At 35.2% G+C, this 17037-nt stretch overlaps 1 protein-coding gene across 1 annotated transcript in view; it reads right to left on the bottom strand.

Annotated features, from left to right (window-relative positions):
- Window positions 1-17037, bottom strand: part of LOC139590619 (uncharacterized) — a 146767-nt gene that overhangs the window by 46542 nt on the left and 83188 nt on the right. Inside the window, exon 5 of the mRNA XM_071428370.1 lies at window positions 11042-11154. The gene's annotated coding sequence lies outside the window, so the exon portion shown is untranslated. The remainder of the gene's footprint in view (window positions 1-11041; window positions 11155-17037) is intronic.

Raw genomic sequence — 17037 nt, 5'->3', positions numbered from 1 at the left:
AGTATCATATTTGTCACATACAGCAAAGAGGAATTTGTGCCTTCATTCCACCACCACCACCCACCCCTGCTCCCTTAAAAGAATCCCTCCTCCTAGGTAAGTATCCTAATCACTGTGTTATTATTCTAGTCATGAACAATAACATATTCTGCCTCCCTAGTCCAATAAATTTTGTAAGTATTTTATGCAAAGCAGACAATCACCAACTGAAGAAGTTAAGCACGACACACATAGAGATAGCCTCATTGGACAAAGTTTTAGAGAATTACTCTGTACATTTTATAGCAAAAATTCTTACTGATTTGAAATGCTTGTAAGCCAGCCATGTACCTATTTCAATAATTTTAAACCAAGATGCTCTGGGAACTTTCACTCATGAAATGATATTTGCCTGATTATTGTCATCTTCTGTTTCCATTTCTGTTAGAACTTTAAGCCAAATAGTCCATCTGGCATTTTCTCTCACTTGTCATTTTTTAAGTTATAAAAATACAGTATATTTTAAAATTCTAGATCATCAGTTTTATTTTCTCACATAAGTACTGAACATAAGAACTCAAATACTTTTACAGAATATTTTATGAAAAAAACCTCCTCTACTACATCTGAGATCTGCATCTGGACTCTGTTTCAGTATCTTACTGAGTGCCTACTGACAATAATGGTCAGGGAGGAGAAGTGCACTGGCCTTGGACATAAATGGTTTCACAAAACCGCCTCTTGAAATATCCAAATTGTACAGAGGATTTACCCACATATCTTCCATGGGAATCAGCCTGTGTATTGTGTGTAAGAGAGAAAGAGGCTTAACTTTTACTCCATATGATCTTCAGCATGCATTCTGCCTACTTCAAAAAAAAATAATAATTGCAGAATGTATTCAACAGACTGGTGAGCACCTCCATGAGCACAATCAACATGAGCTGAGAGGGTCTCACTTTACTTCATGAATAGACTTACATTACATCTTGTGAAATTACTGAGCAGCTGTTAGAGAGAAAAGAAAACATGATCAGTATTCTTTTGTAGGGACTTACTGAGGCCCAATCATCAAAAATACATGGTAAATAGAAATGGAGTCTTGAATAGGTGATAAGCAATCAACTACAAACAAAAGTGAGACACTGTGACCTTACATTCAGCTTGAGTAGTAAATTAACATATCTCTGCAGTGTACTAGGAAATTAAGAGGACAATGAGGACAAAATAGATGAAAAGCAGCCATAGGCTACATAAATCCAAAATGCCTAATGCAGTCTAATTATAGTATATTTTAAATCTCACACCCCAAATCTTGGCCATCTAATCTTTTAACCAGCAACCAGCATAGTTAAGTTTATAGGCTTAACCTATATGATTAAATAAGGTATATGACATGGTCTAGTCATGAAGCAGAGTTACCTGAAGACAGACAATTCCGAAAATGGGCTCAATTAACTTGATTTTAACCCTTCTGTTACATACAGTGCCAACCTCTCAACATCTCTTCTGCCCTGCCCATCCCTCCTGAAGAGCCTGCAACCATCTGGCAGGGCATTCCAGTCACAGGACTCATCCCACCAGCTTTCACTTATGCCAATGATGTCAAATCTCTGGGAGTGGGCCAAAGGTTCCAGCTCCTCTTGTTTGTTCCTCACGCTGAGGGCATTAGTGTAGAAACATTTCAGGTGTGGTACTTTGTAGCCAACACCTGGTGAAGCAGATTGAGAGATCCCACTAGTGCTCATTTCCTCCAGTTTTGGCACACCATCCCATTGTCCATCACTGGAGTGCCTGGTTTTGTCCCTTACCCCCTTCCACTCTTTGGCAATACAATATAAAATTATAATTACCCAGAAGTTATGCATTATGCATTTCCAGTCATAGATAATTGCAAATTTCCACCAATAAATTTAATATAAAAGGAGAAAAAACTAGTGGGCATTTCCCTTGATTTCTATATGTTCTATGTTCTAGACTGGTCCATAGATGCACTGACTGATCAGTGCTGCAGATTATGCAGGTGTAAAGGGTGTCTGAGAGGCTTAGGAAGTTTCACACTCATGGCCCTTATGCTACATCACATATTCTTACAAATTTGTCAGTGGAACTAGTGAGACCACTAACTCCTGTCATAAAGAAAAGAATCAGCAAGAAGTCACCTAATTTGCAGCCTATTAGGGAAGTTTTATAAATCTATTTAGATAATTTAGAGACTTCATGCTGTGCATATTAAACCAAGGTAAAAAGTGAGTAGGAGGTCAAAAAAGGTAATGGAAAGGAAATTCTTCCACAATGATAAGGGCCTGTCAGTCTTTAATTATCAGCACAGTCTAATGAAGACCACTCCATTTACATTAATGGACCTACACAGTTCATACAAGTGAACTTGTGTCATGCTACTATTTTTTACTTGTAATGACATGTATCTATGTCTCTTTTGTTTGTTCATGCAGTTATTTTTTTCATGTTTTTTTAAGAATAAGGAACAAATGCACAACAGACTTGATACTTTTTCACAGGATACAGGTGCCTTATTTAATGTGTATGCCTTATGTAATGTGTATTTATCTAACAGATAACATTTGTTTGCAATTGTAGAGAGTGCAAAGAAAGAAAAGCCACAAAATCCCAGAATATTCTGAGTTGGAAGGGACCCACAAAGATAATCAAGTAATCTATGAACAAATTACAAAAATTATGCTGATGTCAAGCATGGGAATATTACTGGCACTTGCTTTCATTCTCAAGTCATGCTGTAATAATATTATTTAATACCTTTAATAATAGAATCCTTTTAGTGATAATGGTCAACAGATAGAACTTAGACAAAATTTACAGAGGCAGGAAGTTTCCTCTAAGAAACTTGTTGAGAAAAAAAATCAAATCAACTCTTGAGCATGCCGGCTCTTCTCCTGGTCTTCTTAAAACATACCACATTTCAAGTATATTGCTTCAGAATCTCATTCACTGTTGGAGTGAGCAAGCAGCCTCTTTCTTCCAGGGTCTAGAATAATAAAATCTCAAAGTGAGAACTGAATATCTAAATTTCTCTATTTCTTTAGTGAGCCACTACACAAAAGTACAAAATTAGAGAGGAGCAGAACTTCAATAATATTTCCTCTGCTTTAATTTTGTTGACTCTCAACTTGTTTGTGCTTCACTGCTTCAATAAAGGGCAAACAGAAGTGCCACTACATGCATGTGCACATGCATGTGTGCACACTTACAGACATTTTCACCATTGATTTCGAAAATGTACATTGCTCTCAGGCTAAATCATAAGCAGGGTGTGCCTTGCCATCTCAATTTAGGGGATATAATGAAAGAGCTTTTAGGATGATGAACTGTCCTGTACCAGAAAATAGGGTTCATTCTTTTAAATGCATTACCTTCCACACCAGTACCTAATGAAAAAATTGTTTGAGTGGATGGAAGTCAAATTGTAAGGATAAGAGGTCTTTTTATGTGTATACCTGGGAAAGAAATACTCCGTTATGGATTTTTAATCACTCTGTGATCATATGACTGTAATGCATCCCTGGAATTGTATTCTAGGGATGCATTATAGTTTAAATGTTCCATCCAAAATGCTGTGCAAATGGCTTTTTCTTTTCTCTCAGTATTAAATTCCTCTTTGTCTGATTGGAAATAAATAGACAGCATAGAACTCTCAATAGCTGATTTGATTTCTAAGGTTTTTATGATATAAGCTATAATAAATTATTCCTTGTGACAGAAAGCACATCATATATTTCCTGTGAAGCTGTTGGAAAATGCAAATGCACCATTACTTCAGCCACATCCTCTTTGCAAATCAAACACTGGACCTGATAGTTTGTGAGTTACTTCAGAGTTACAAAAATGTCAGTTATATCAAGAGCTGCCCAAGACTTGTAAACTTGAAGATATAGTAACCAAAAAAATACAGATTTTTATTAAAAATGCAATTTTTTTATGAAATGTTATTTTGTTCAGAGAGAAAACCTAATGTTATAAATTAAAATTTAAAAGTTTCATTCCAATATTTACATAATGAATTACTTTGATGTTGTTCAGACATGCTCAACAAAGTGTGCCTGCTGTGTTCAATTCCATCTCGAATATGCAATACATTAAAAAGATGCAGTCTCCTGTTGTGAATGCAGTCCTTGGTTTGACCTGGAGTTCCCTCCAAAACATCAGCATCACTAGCAATAATACCAAATTTGTCTTTTGATCATATAAAAGCATGCTACTGGAAGTTTCTTTCTGAGATTTTTGGAAGGCTATAGCCATCTGAACTGCCACCTCCCCTGTTGGAAAAGGAGCAGTTTGTTTGTTGTATGGCCTCTTTTCCCAAACCATGTGTTGCTGAAATATTCTCAGTTGGTGCAAGACTAAAAGACCATTCTGTGAACTTCAGCAATTAAGTCTTTGCTATCGTATCTGAGGTAGAATTCTCAGCAGAATCATTACTGGGAACATAAATAGCAACAAAATAAACAGATGAAACAAAGTTTTCAGAATAACTATTTTTCAAATTAGTTTCAAAACTAAATTATAGCCTTTAATTTTTCATTTTCTTCACTCTTAACTTTTTCCTCAAGTGTACTTGCTTGGCCAACCGTCAAATAATTTACATGTTTCCAATGTATCTGAGAAGGAATATTTTAATGATGTTTTTCATCTGGAGGAGCAGACATTTATTGCTATAAACCAGTATTTTCCATTTGGCTATTAAGAGCTAAAACTAGTTCTATGTGCACTCCTCACGTTGCAGTTTAACCCAAGGAAACATGGTGATATAGAAGAATAAAACTGTGACATCCAAAGTGTGCAAATCAATCAAACAAGTTGGAAGTATCTTCAGAAAGTCAAAAAAAAAGGAAAGAACAATGAAAGATTAATGAACAATTATATTTGCTATTTTAGTCCTATTAGTAACACTTCCATTAAGAAAGGAATTTGGGGTTGGATTGCTGGGTATTTTTTCCATCTCCCTTTCCTAAGGGAAAATATGCATGTTTTGAAAAAAGAATTCACACTTGAAAATTTTCTATTAAAAACCATATGTAAAACAAAAACATGTTCTTTTGCAATTTCCAACTAACACTCAGAACATTTAAGAAACCTAGAAAATTTCTGAAAAAAATTTAATCACAAATCTATTGTTCTGGCAACAAGTTTTCCCAATGGATGTAAGTTATAATTTAACTATTTTTACTTCTATGAAAGATTTTTTGAGTACAATGAGGGCAATAACAAAAATGGCATCTGTTTATAAATCCTGTGAAAAAACCTTATAGTACTTGGAACTACAAACTCTGAATACAAACACACTGAAATGAACAATTTGATTGAAGCTTTCTATTTTTCATAATGCAACTATTGGAAAGCAGTAGTAGTTTTCTAACCACTAGCATGAAAATTTCATGTTACCTATTAATTTTATAGAATTCTGAACATACATAATCCTTCCTATTGCTACTTTTTAAAGTAATTGTGTTAAGTTTCTGTCTTGGTTTTCACTTAATTGCCAGTTTTAAGATGTGGATTACTCAATGCTTGTTCCAAGTAGCTCTTCTCTTGGTTACTTTAAAGCTGGAGTCACTTCTTTTCCAACCTCATTTAAAACATTTTCTCATCACATCAGCACATTCTGTAAATATATCTTTAGATATGTCAACTCAGGGCAGTGACAGACATTTCCACAACTCTTTAATGAGAGTAGATACAAGGCTTGTCTACATATGAAAGTGAAAAGATTAAGCTACTTTGAAGTAAGGGAAAGTTTTTCATGGGTGCCTCCAGACACTTCAGTGCAATTCAGTTTTTATGTTTTGACTTCACACCTTGACAGTCTTCATGCAGCCCCGATCTCAAGCAAGAATAACCATAAAATGTTAAACTATTATTCTGAGAACAGTGGAACTTTACAAAGCCCTTTTCCGAAGGGTTTCGTGTCTCAGTGGTGCTCCTGTGTGGACTTCTGGATACCAGATTTATTTACCCATTACTTTCATATCCTCATGAGAACATTACTAAGCACCTTTTTCTATTTAGACACTTATTCTCCCAAAACATTCAGAAAATCACTGTCTTTTCAGACTTGGTCTATTTGTCTGAAACTGTGCATAATGCTAAAATTAAAGGTAAGGTGTAGGCACAAGCCTATACATACTTATATATGTGTATATAAACACAACCTCCTAGATTACTCTCTTAGCAAAGCAGACTGAAAATGAATGAAACATCTCAGAACTGTATAATACAAGAAGTAACACAAGGCTCCTTTCTTTTGTCTTCTGGACTTATTGTACAACCAGACTTTTAATTAATTTACATCTCTGTAAAACCAACAAAATATTTCCTTCATCCAAATCTTGGTATGTCCCAAATATTTAATTGAACTTTTCAGAGCATGGTTTATTTTTCACAACAAAAAATCATAGTTTGGATCCCAACAATTTCAACAACCATAATGTTTAATATATATAGGAATACTTTGCATATTATAATCCCCTAAAATAAAAATTTAAAAAACTGAAAATTTCTACTATAGGAGAATTTAACTAAAAACAAACAAACAAAAACAAGCAAACAAACAAAAAACCTCCACAAGCAAACAAGGAAAATAACACATGGTGTGGGAATAGTACATGCACAGAACTGGATCTTGAACAATTATTTATATTTAGAGCTTCATAAATCATTGATGTGTGGGAAAACATTTAATTCTGTGCCTGCCCAGCTCCCAAATTGGAAGAAATAATAGAGGTGGGATGGATTTTAGCTGAAATTAGCTATGCATCTGTTTTCTATGCAGTGTAAAAGTCTATCATTTCTGGAAATGATCAGAAGCAGGATGCAGCAGAAAGACATTTCCTATTTTTGTGCTGTGTAGACTGGGTTTTTAGGTTGCTTGGAGGAAGTTTTCTGTCAGACCATACCCAGGCAAGATCTAAGAACAGAACTTAGTCGGAAGAGGAAAAACTGTTAGAAATGTAGGATTTAAGGATTACTGCTAAATGAAAAGGTGAGTTTATTATTATGTTCCAAAACCTCATCACTTTCATGTGTGGGGACAGTAGCCATCATCAACAGCAGAAGCTATAGCTCTTGTGGATGAAATAAGGAGGTAACCAACTATATCAAACTGAGACCCTTACTTTTCATAGACAGGTGGAATTGGGTAACTTGGGGACAAGAAAGGGTGATAATGTTCTTGCAGAACTTATTTATTCTTACAGGAGGAGGGCAGTATCCTAGAGAGCAAGCACTTCCCAGTCATGGAGAGTGTGTGTTTTATGTGCTGATTCACAAACATGGACTAGGTATGAGCCAGGTCACAAATTTTTGATTCAGCAGTAATTGAAGATCTGAAGCTAAAACACTGATAGAAGTAAATTTCTCTTGATTGATTGTTTCTAGGCTGGGTAATACAGCACTTTGAAAGGATTGAAGTTTTCTTTTTTTCCACAAGTTCTAAATAGAGGACAAAAATGCATTATATATTTTGACAACAGTAAAGGCTGTATCTAAATGGCAAGCTACTTTCACTGTTCTCTGCTTCCTGTATTGCTATGTCCCCCAGCTTAAAATCAGAGGTTTATTGGTATAGAGTATCAAACTTAGACATAGAGTAGACATAGAGTATCAAATTTAGACATTTTATCCCACTTCTCAGCAAATTCTTTCAAAGCAACTTCATAATAACACTAATAAAAATCTTTTAAATACAAACCATCAAAACGCAGACTTTGCTGCAATATGAGCATTTGAAATTACCTGAAACAGTATACCTTTGTTGTTTTATTTTCCAGACAGCAAAAATTTAGATGTGCCAAAAGGCTACTGTTTAAAAGCCACTAATGTGTATATTGTCCCTACAGTTAAGTAAAAATAAGTTTGAGAAAAACAGCCTGTATTTTCAATTATCCCCTTTCTATTGATATATTACTCTAGTTAAAAAAATATGGTTAATAGTGGAAATTAAATGTTCCGTTACTTATACAGCAACAGAGCCTACTTTTGTTGCCCTTTGTGGGCTTTGATCATTAAAGTAATGACCACAATTAATTTTTGCCCAGAAGGGAAGTACTTTTCTCCATGCTGTGCTGCAAGTGCAACTTTTAGCATTTCTCTGGGTACAGCTTGTATATTTGATAAAGTTAGCCAGAGAGGGCATGCTCTTAGCTCTATGGTTTTCTCTGTGTCAAATGTTATTGGCATAAGGTCTATCAAAAAAATTTAAATTCCTGAAGAATTAAATAACAACAGTATAGGAGACTACCTTGAACTCCTTGCCCTCTCCTCACAGTACCTCCTGATACTCCTTGTCAATCAAGTTCTGAGCTGGGTTAGTGGTGCCATATATTACCAACTCTAAAAAAGAAGTTCAAGGCAAACTGCTGTTTTGATTCTCTCAGCAGGGAGCAACACTTTTAATAGGCGTGTACATCTGCTGCACATAGAATGAAAATATCCTTGGCTAGCTGCATTCATGCCCATCTGTCGGGATGGCGCGCTGCCTGCTGACAGGTCGGTCACATCACTGCCACATGGCACAAATGCCAGCAGAGGGACAACTTATTTGACCAGCCTGCTTGTCAGTGAAAGTGAACAGAGCTTCTGCAGGACATCATTTCAAATGCTAGCAGTGCCACTTTGATAACAACTGTTCAAACTTGGTGTCCTCTTAATATGTTTTCATATTGTAGCACCTAGCCCTCAGATAGTTCCACAAGTGTCTTTCACACATGGAGCAGTCAGTCCCTAGGTGAAGATTAGCCTAATTGAAGTATACTATGATACATTTGCACTCTCCTTTTAGCACAAAATACCTGTAAAAATGTTAAATACTTCTTGTGGTAATTCCATACCATCGATTTGTACCTAGTAGTGTAGATAGTAAGTTGAACCTTCCACTCTGAACTCATTTATTGCCTTCTGACTCTGAGAAGCTCTCTCTCTTGACATTTACCCAATTACAGTTTCCTTTTCTGAATAGCATAAGCAGCTATTTTGCTTTATTTCCCAAAATGGCAACATTCCTCTTTGATCTCTTATTATTGAGAAATGCTGACTTTTTTCTGAGCATAAACACAGATGATCTTATTGTGTATTTCATTTGAATCAATAGTTAGATGAATAAAAAGATCCTTTACTAACAAACTTGCAGATTCTGTTACGGTATCACTTTCAAATAAAGTAGATGCAACATCAAATTTTGCATTTACAGGAAAGGAAGTTATTTATGGAATACAATCATTTTATTTATAATTTTTTTATAATTTATTTTTTATTGTCTAAGTTCTTTCTGATACTTACTCAAAAAATTCTAGAGTGTGTGAGCAAGCATACAGCTCCAACTAAAGATGAGGTATACATTATTAAAAGTTGAAAATGGCAAAAATTAATTATTTACATAGACAGGAATTTTTTTATTGAGTTTTGGTATAAAGTAATGTGCACAAGGCCAAAATCATCACTTAAACTTGAAAAATATATTGCTTAAAACAAACTCACAGAATTTCTCAGGACCATTATGTCATTATTCATTATAATACATATAAGGAAATATATCCAGAACTAATACTGCACTGCGCATTGGACTAAGATACAAGTAAGATAATGTAATATTTTTTATCAGTATTATGTGCATTTTTATATTACTTCTCTATCAATGTGGTTTGGTTTATGGGCCCTCATCAGTTTTAAAAACATAATTAAAGGACAACATAAATTCAGCACCAGAAAGCATATATCCACATTATTAATTAGAGCCCTAAATATACAAATAAGTGATCTCATTGGATTATATACAGTGCAGAGGGAAGTAGACGAACAGATCAAATAGGGTAAATGATTCTTGAATTTAGAGGAAAACAGGAGAATAAAAAGTAACCTATATAGAGCTTTGTGACATCAGAAGCTGAGGGGTAGAGTACAAGGGCTGGCTTCCTCACCTATGTGATTGCTGAGTGGCTCATAGTGCTGTGTAGCAGGCACACAGTTTGTGGTAACTGTGGCTGAGCCTCATCCCCAATGGGCTACAGCTGTGAGAAGCAGGTGAGCAGCATTGACAGCAATGAGCCATGGAGTGCCCAGGGGCACTGACCAACCACCAAAGGGAACAGAGGGCACACAGGTGCAATGCATCAACATCAGGGGTATAAAAGGCTGGGCTGAAGAATAAGAAGGACAGATGTGTTCAGCCTCTTGAAGTGATAGGATGTTTTTCTGTATGGGCAGATGCCTGAAGCCTTCTGGTGAGGTATGGTGTTACTGTGTATGGGTAAATGCTTAAAGCTTTCTGAAATTGTATAGTGATACTCTGTGTTGTGGCCATCTGTGACACTGTGGTGGTGCTGTGAAGCATCTCTGTGGAGGTTAGTCCATGGATGATGTCCTCTCTGTCAAGAGAGCAGGATTGCTGCTCATCTAAGACCCTCCCTGGAGTGCTGTGTCTAGCTCTGAAGCTCCCAGTGCAAGAGAAACATGGATCTGTTAGAACAGTTCCAGAGAAGGGCCACAAAAATTATTAGAGAGCTGGAACACCTCTCCTATGAAAGAAAAACAAAAAAAAAAAGGCTGAACCTAAGAGACCCACCCCAACCTGTCTCTGCCTGGGGAGCAGAAGACCCCAGGCAAACTAATATATAAAGGCAGTTTATGAGGAAGATGGAGAGAGACTCTGTGCTAAGGCTTGTAGTGCCAGAACAAAGGGCAATGGTTTAAAACTGAAAGCAGGTAGATTTATGTTAGATACAAGAAAGAATTTTTTTACAATAAGGGTGTTGAGACACTGGGATGAGTTGCCCAGAGAATTTTCTCAGTTATTTACCTCTGTAAACGCACACATTTGTGCTGTTTGTATCTGCTGTATTTCTGCTGAATATGAACAGTCAGTTGCAAAACTATTTGTACTGAACAAGAATAGTGTGAGTGTTGTGGTAAATGTTCAGAAAATTATTTAATACCTTAGATCCCCATCTTGATAATGAAATGTTTGATATACAATAAGTGCAATAATATGCAAGCAAACTACATAATGCAAACTTGATGATATTTAGCTTACCATGCACAAACCTTCAGTAAACTGAAGTTTTCTCACTGAGGATTTTTTGATAGAAGTTATATCTTGATTGAACATTTGTTTGGGTTTGGTTTTTTGCAATAATTGCTTTCTTCCTGTTTAGAATTCAATAGAAATCAAAGCATATAAACCAGTTTCTCAAGAAAGAAATTGAAAGTTGAATCACATTTCAGAACAGTATTATGTTAACAGTGCTAATATACTGTATTTTAGGTATCTAAATAAACCTACCTGTTGGGTCAAGACCTGTAATCCAGATTCCCAACAATGGATAAATTGCATCATGGTATATAGCACACCATATAAAAGACAAACCTAGTTGTGGAGGGATGACTCCAACAGGGAAGTGGTAGTATAGTGGAACAGACAAAAAAAAAGTTACCATGAAACTGCAGCAACTTTTCAAGTACAACATTATTTTTATCAAGAAGGTTTTCTTGATTTCAGACAGCACTATATGATGAAAAACTTGAACTTCTGTATAGAAATTGTACTTGAAAATTGGAATAGGATATTTTTAGACACTTTTTTCACAGGCTTCCCCTTATTATTTTAATTTCTCTAGTGACCACGTATTTTTTTTATAATAATGAAATTTTTTTATTAATATCATGGCCTATTTGTGAACACATTTACTTCTACCAGTAGATTGATAAGAAGCAATTAGGAACTTTTTCTAACTGCAGTAAATTTCAATATGGCAAGAAATGCAACATCTCATATGCCTATGATTAGTTAAATAGAAATTAAATCTAAAACACATGCTTATCAGGATTTTATATTCTACTGTAAGGAGCGTTAACATTTGATTTTAAGGACCTATTTCATTAATAGCAAATAGGTTTATAAGATGGCTCATGAAGACACTTTGAAGTTTTTCAGAGCAAATTACAGGCAAAATACAAAGCTTTCCAATAATTAAAAATAAAATCAGCAACACCACTGATATTAAAATTTAACAAAACATGTTTTCGTAATGTTGAGGTGATATAAATGTAATGGTAATAAATGAATTTTAAAACTGCTATGTTGTTCTGTTTGTTTCATAGGAAATATATTTCTTCAGGCTTCTGTGTTGTGACAGAGGTAGCAATAACAGATTATGAATTACATGCACAAAGTTAGTGAGTACACTTGGATATCACAAGTAGATGCCTATAAGGCAGTACTTGAAAAAAAGCTTGAAAATCAAGACAAAATCAAATCATGCCAGCTGTAGAAAATTAAAATGCTCCAACTAAGTCATCTTTATTAAAAGTTTCATTCTTTAGTTTTTTTTACAGTGAAACTAACATAGTAATTCAGGTTTTCCAATTCACCTTTGTAATTTCATGCCATTAAAAGGTGAGAGAAATTTTGTTGCTAAGGGTCAGAAACCAAGCCAAGATTTTGTGCAAGTATAGATAGATTAAAATTTGGTAGTTTTTAGGGTTTTTTACCCGAAACCATAAAGCAAAGATATGAATATGTTATTATAAGGTAGCTGAAGCCCATATAATTTTTATTCTATCTCCATGTATATTTTAGAGTAAGGCTGTCAGTGTTCACGCATAAAATGTGACCGCTATGGAATATAACAAGATCCTCACCTATAAATTATTGTAGATAAGGTATTACAACTTTCCAAGCCGTTGTTTCACTTAACAGTTTCACCTGTATGAGAAACAGTAAACTAAGGATGGTGTGTCTCTCTATACCATGTATTTTTTACCCAGAATGAATAGTCTCCTCAAAGAGTCAAAATCTCACATGGCAGTTTTAGAACAGGAAAAACTATATGTATTTAAACATGGGCTAGGAATCAATAAGAAATGGAAGAGTAACACAGCAACTTCAGTACGTTATTGTAGCAAATTGAAATTCCTGAAAGTCAATGAATAAACATTTCTGTAAAAAAACAAAAACCAGAGCAAAATGATATCAAAGTAAGGGCATCACTTCCAGCCATCAAGCCAAGATGAACAGAAGAAAAAGAATTATTTAGCATTGTACCCATTGTCCTTTTATTCTATAGCAATACTTTGAAATTATATATTAGAATTGGAGAAAAAGAGAGTTAGTAAGGACCTGTTACAATATTGTTGGATTTCACTTTAAATAAATGTTGTCAATTTATTTTGCATTAATATTTCCATTAAAAATAATTACCTAAAAAGCCTTGTTACAATTGAAAACTCTTTTCATTCATCTTACTATGAAACATCCCAACAATTGTCTTATCCAGTGAGTTATTCTATGAATTAATCTTAAAAATTCATAATTTCTGGAGAATGAAATTACAGGCACAACATGTATTTTAAATTCTACCATTTGTCATATACAATCCAGAAATAAAATACTACGCAAGAAGTAAAAACCCAAGACTAGCTCAGGTCATAAGGGCTTTCTTAATGGGACAACTATTACTAGCCAGTAAGACTAAAAGTGGTGTGATTTAGTCAAAGTCAGAATTAAAAATTAATTAAATTTTGTCTAATTGTGCTGGAAGAGAGTTCTTACTTGAACTCTCTGGATAATCTAAGTTCCCCACTGATCTATGGCAATGTCAATCTGGCTGTGCAAGTTCACTACTCACCATCAGGGAGATTTCATTTCCTTCACAGGAGACCATTCCAGTCAGAGATACCATTCTCACCTCCATTCCAGACAACTTTCTTCTACTTGCTGTCTAAGATGCATTTCTCTTATTAGCATGGCAGCCTACAGTGATTTCACTGAGTCGTGCTCACTTAGATCTATGCCAAATTACCTCTGAACGTGCTTTTTGTAACATAAAATGAAAATAAAGACTGAGCTCAGAGAAGCATGGGCCAGCACTTCAGTGAAACTACGGATTAAAACAAATTTCTTCATTTTGTGAAGAAAACAGCAGTGATAAAAGGAGGTCTCAAGTGTAAAAAGGGAAAACAAAGTCAGCTGCAGAATGAAACACCAGATTGAAAATGGACAGTGAGAATTGCTGATGTATATCAGAATTTACAGGTGGCAAGGATTTTTTTCAGCCTGGATTAGAATTCAGTCTAACTTCAGCACTGTGACAACATCACTACTATGCAAAAGTTAGCTCAGGAAAGACAAAATACTATTGCTAGGTAATGGAAGAAACTGATTTATGAGATGGGAATAAAAAATATATTCCTATAATTTTACTAAGTGATCACCTACATATTGTAGGTGGATAGCAGCACAGAGGAAGGAAAGGAATTATTTCAAGTATTACAACAAACCATAACTACCTAAAGAAGTAATAGCTGACATTGAGAAAAGGATAATTTTAGATGCATATTAGAAAATACTTTCCGATCCATTAGACTCTAATAGAATTTTCTGAGGAAAGTGCTGAAATCCTGGTTATTTAAGAAATTTAGCAATTAGATGGAAAGGAGTAACAGGCATATGCTAAGAACAGTACAGAACCTGCAAGAAATGGAAAAAAGTTCTATCAGGTCATCTAATTCACCTTAATTTCTATGAAAATTAATGTTTGCTCTTTTCCCTTGGTTTAAATTTTGTTCATCCAGTCATGAAACCTTTTAAATCTCTGGACTCTAAAAATGTCTTTCATTCAGGCAGCAGTGCCTCAAAGCTATTCACGCTAATTAGCCAAGGTCATTTAAATACATTTTTCATGAAGCACCTTAAACTCAGTGTGCCATTTTATATATTTATCAAATTGCTAATCAATATGCTATACCACAGTTACCACTGGGCCTCAAGTTACACACAGAATGCTGCACGAATTTAAATTGTGCAAGCTGCCGTCTGCATAAATGAAGTTAAAGTGTATGCATTGATCATTATTCACAATAGAAAAGAAGTGGCCTAAATACATTCACATCAGAAATCTGTATTTTAAGTAAATCTTAACTGTATTGTTGGCTTCTTTTTTCATATGTTTTTTAACAAGCCTTGTATTAAACTAGCTTCGATTTCACTTTCTTTCTCCAGCATATTACCTCCACTGTATTGGTAAAGTAATTTATTCCATCCTCTGTGGAGACCCTGGATCTCATTTGCCAGCATATTTATCTTTCCTGCCACTGCACTGTCATTCATCTACAATCTCCACAGAATACCAGACCTGTGCAGAATTTCAATTAGGATTGATTCAACTAAATCCAGGCCACAGAATTGAGGCTGACAGGGTGACCCCCTGAGAATTTAATATGTTGAATCCTAAAATAACAAAAACCAGTAATACTGCAAAACAGAAAACAGCTCAAGTTTAACACCCTAATTCATTAACTCCTCTATACACTCAGTTCAATCTGTCTCACAATAGGTTTTTTCAGACTCTTTGTATTGTTTAGAGTAGTTTCAATGACCACAGGAAAGACATAAAAATCTCTACTCTTCTTCCGAGGTCTAATCAACTTAAACTCAGACAACTTGTAATGAACAGAAGAATTATTTCCACAGAGGCTGAGCTACCTTAAGCTTTCTATTCTGAATATACATATATTTAAAAATCAGTACAGTACAGGCATACAGGTAAAATAGCTTTTATTGGATCCTTGACTTCACAGACTTCCAGAGCTTTTCAGTGTAATTATTGACAGGCTTCATCTGCTGGTCAGTGAAATGTCCTAAAAGAATTTCTTAAATAATATGTGGTTACTAGAACAGTCTTGTAGGTTTCAAGGCAACTAAGCTCTAGAAGATCAGGAATCTGAGAGGTCTTTTTCTTGTGGTATGTAAGTATCCACTTGAGTTGTAGCTTTACCTTAGTTGTACACAACTTGAGACTTACTTTGATTCTACACCAGAAGCAGGTGTAAGTACATACTCAGTTTCATACAAAGTATTACAGTTGAATGGAGAAATTATAACTATTCCACATTTAATTAGATTTTTTTTGGTTTTACTAAGGAATCATACTGAATACATTTCTTCTAAATATCAAATTTAACCACTGAAAAACATAAATATCTACCTCACTTAATGTGAAAGGTAATATAAGGACGCACATATTAAACACTTACCAAACATGAAATCAAACAAAAGAATAGAAATGGAGTTGGGAAATATTGACACACATGTATTAATGTTAAATAGAACGTGAGTCTGCTGGAACTGGATGAAATAATTAAAAGAGGCATTGATTTGTTTGTGCATAGAGATGCAACATCAATGAGTCTAGTGTAAGCAAAGAAATTAATTGATATTTGAGGGGATGTCAGATTATTTTAACTTGACTAAGCTAGAAAATATTTCACATAGGACAAATATTTTGGAATCTTTTATCTGGATCTTAATCTTTTATCTGAGTCATAATCTGTCACAGTCAGAAATTTCTCAGTGTATGTTGAAGATTGCAATGCAAGTTGTTTTCCATTACCATCTGTATGGCAGATTACCTCTGTCAAGTGGGCAGTTTGCCTTATCTCTTTTTGAGTGACCACATTCACACCTCCCCCAGGAAGGGACATTGCTGATAACAGCTATTGAATGTCACTGCATGACTGATAAGAACTATAACATCCCATTGTGAGATGCTCTGCCCAGAGGGAGGAGCCAAGCATTGCTACCCAGATATAATCCAGAAGATTTTGAGACACTGTCTCGGCTTTCTCCATGGGATTCCCCAGAGAAACAGCAGCTGTCTCTTCTTCCACGGGATCTTCAGAGGAAGAATACATCCTTCTCTACAGATCCCCCTTGCTCCAACAGAACCACACCTGATACTTCAGGAGGACTGCAGCCACATTTCCAATTGGACTGCTACCAACACCCCACAGGGTGTCGGGTTGGGTTCTGACTCTGTCAGTGTTGTTCTAGTGTGCTGCATTGTTTATTTTATTCTTTTTTTTTTCCTTTCCCTATTAAAGAACTGTTATGTCCTGCTCCCATATTTTTGCCTGAGAGCCCCTTAATTTAAAATTTATAGTAATTTGGAGGGGTGGGGAGGGTTTACATTCTCCATTTCAGGGAAGGCTCCTGCCTTCCTTAGCAGCCTCCTGTCTTTCCAAACCAAGACA

The sequence above is a fragment of the Agelaius tricolor genome, unplaced genomic scaffold (assembly GCF_023055355.1).
Source record: "Agelaius tricolor isolate 1412-34295 unplaced genomic scaffold, bAgeTri1.0.p SCAF_5, whole genome shotgun sequence".
NCBI classification, from domain to species: Eukaryota; Metazoa; Chordata; class Aves; order Passeriformes; family Icteridae; genus Agelaius; species Agelaius tricolor.
Note: the sequence above shows the minus strand (reverse complement) of the source record. Positions and strands in the feature narration are given on the sequence as shown.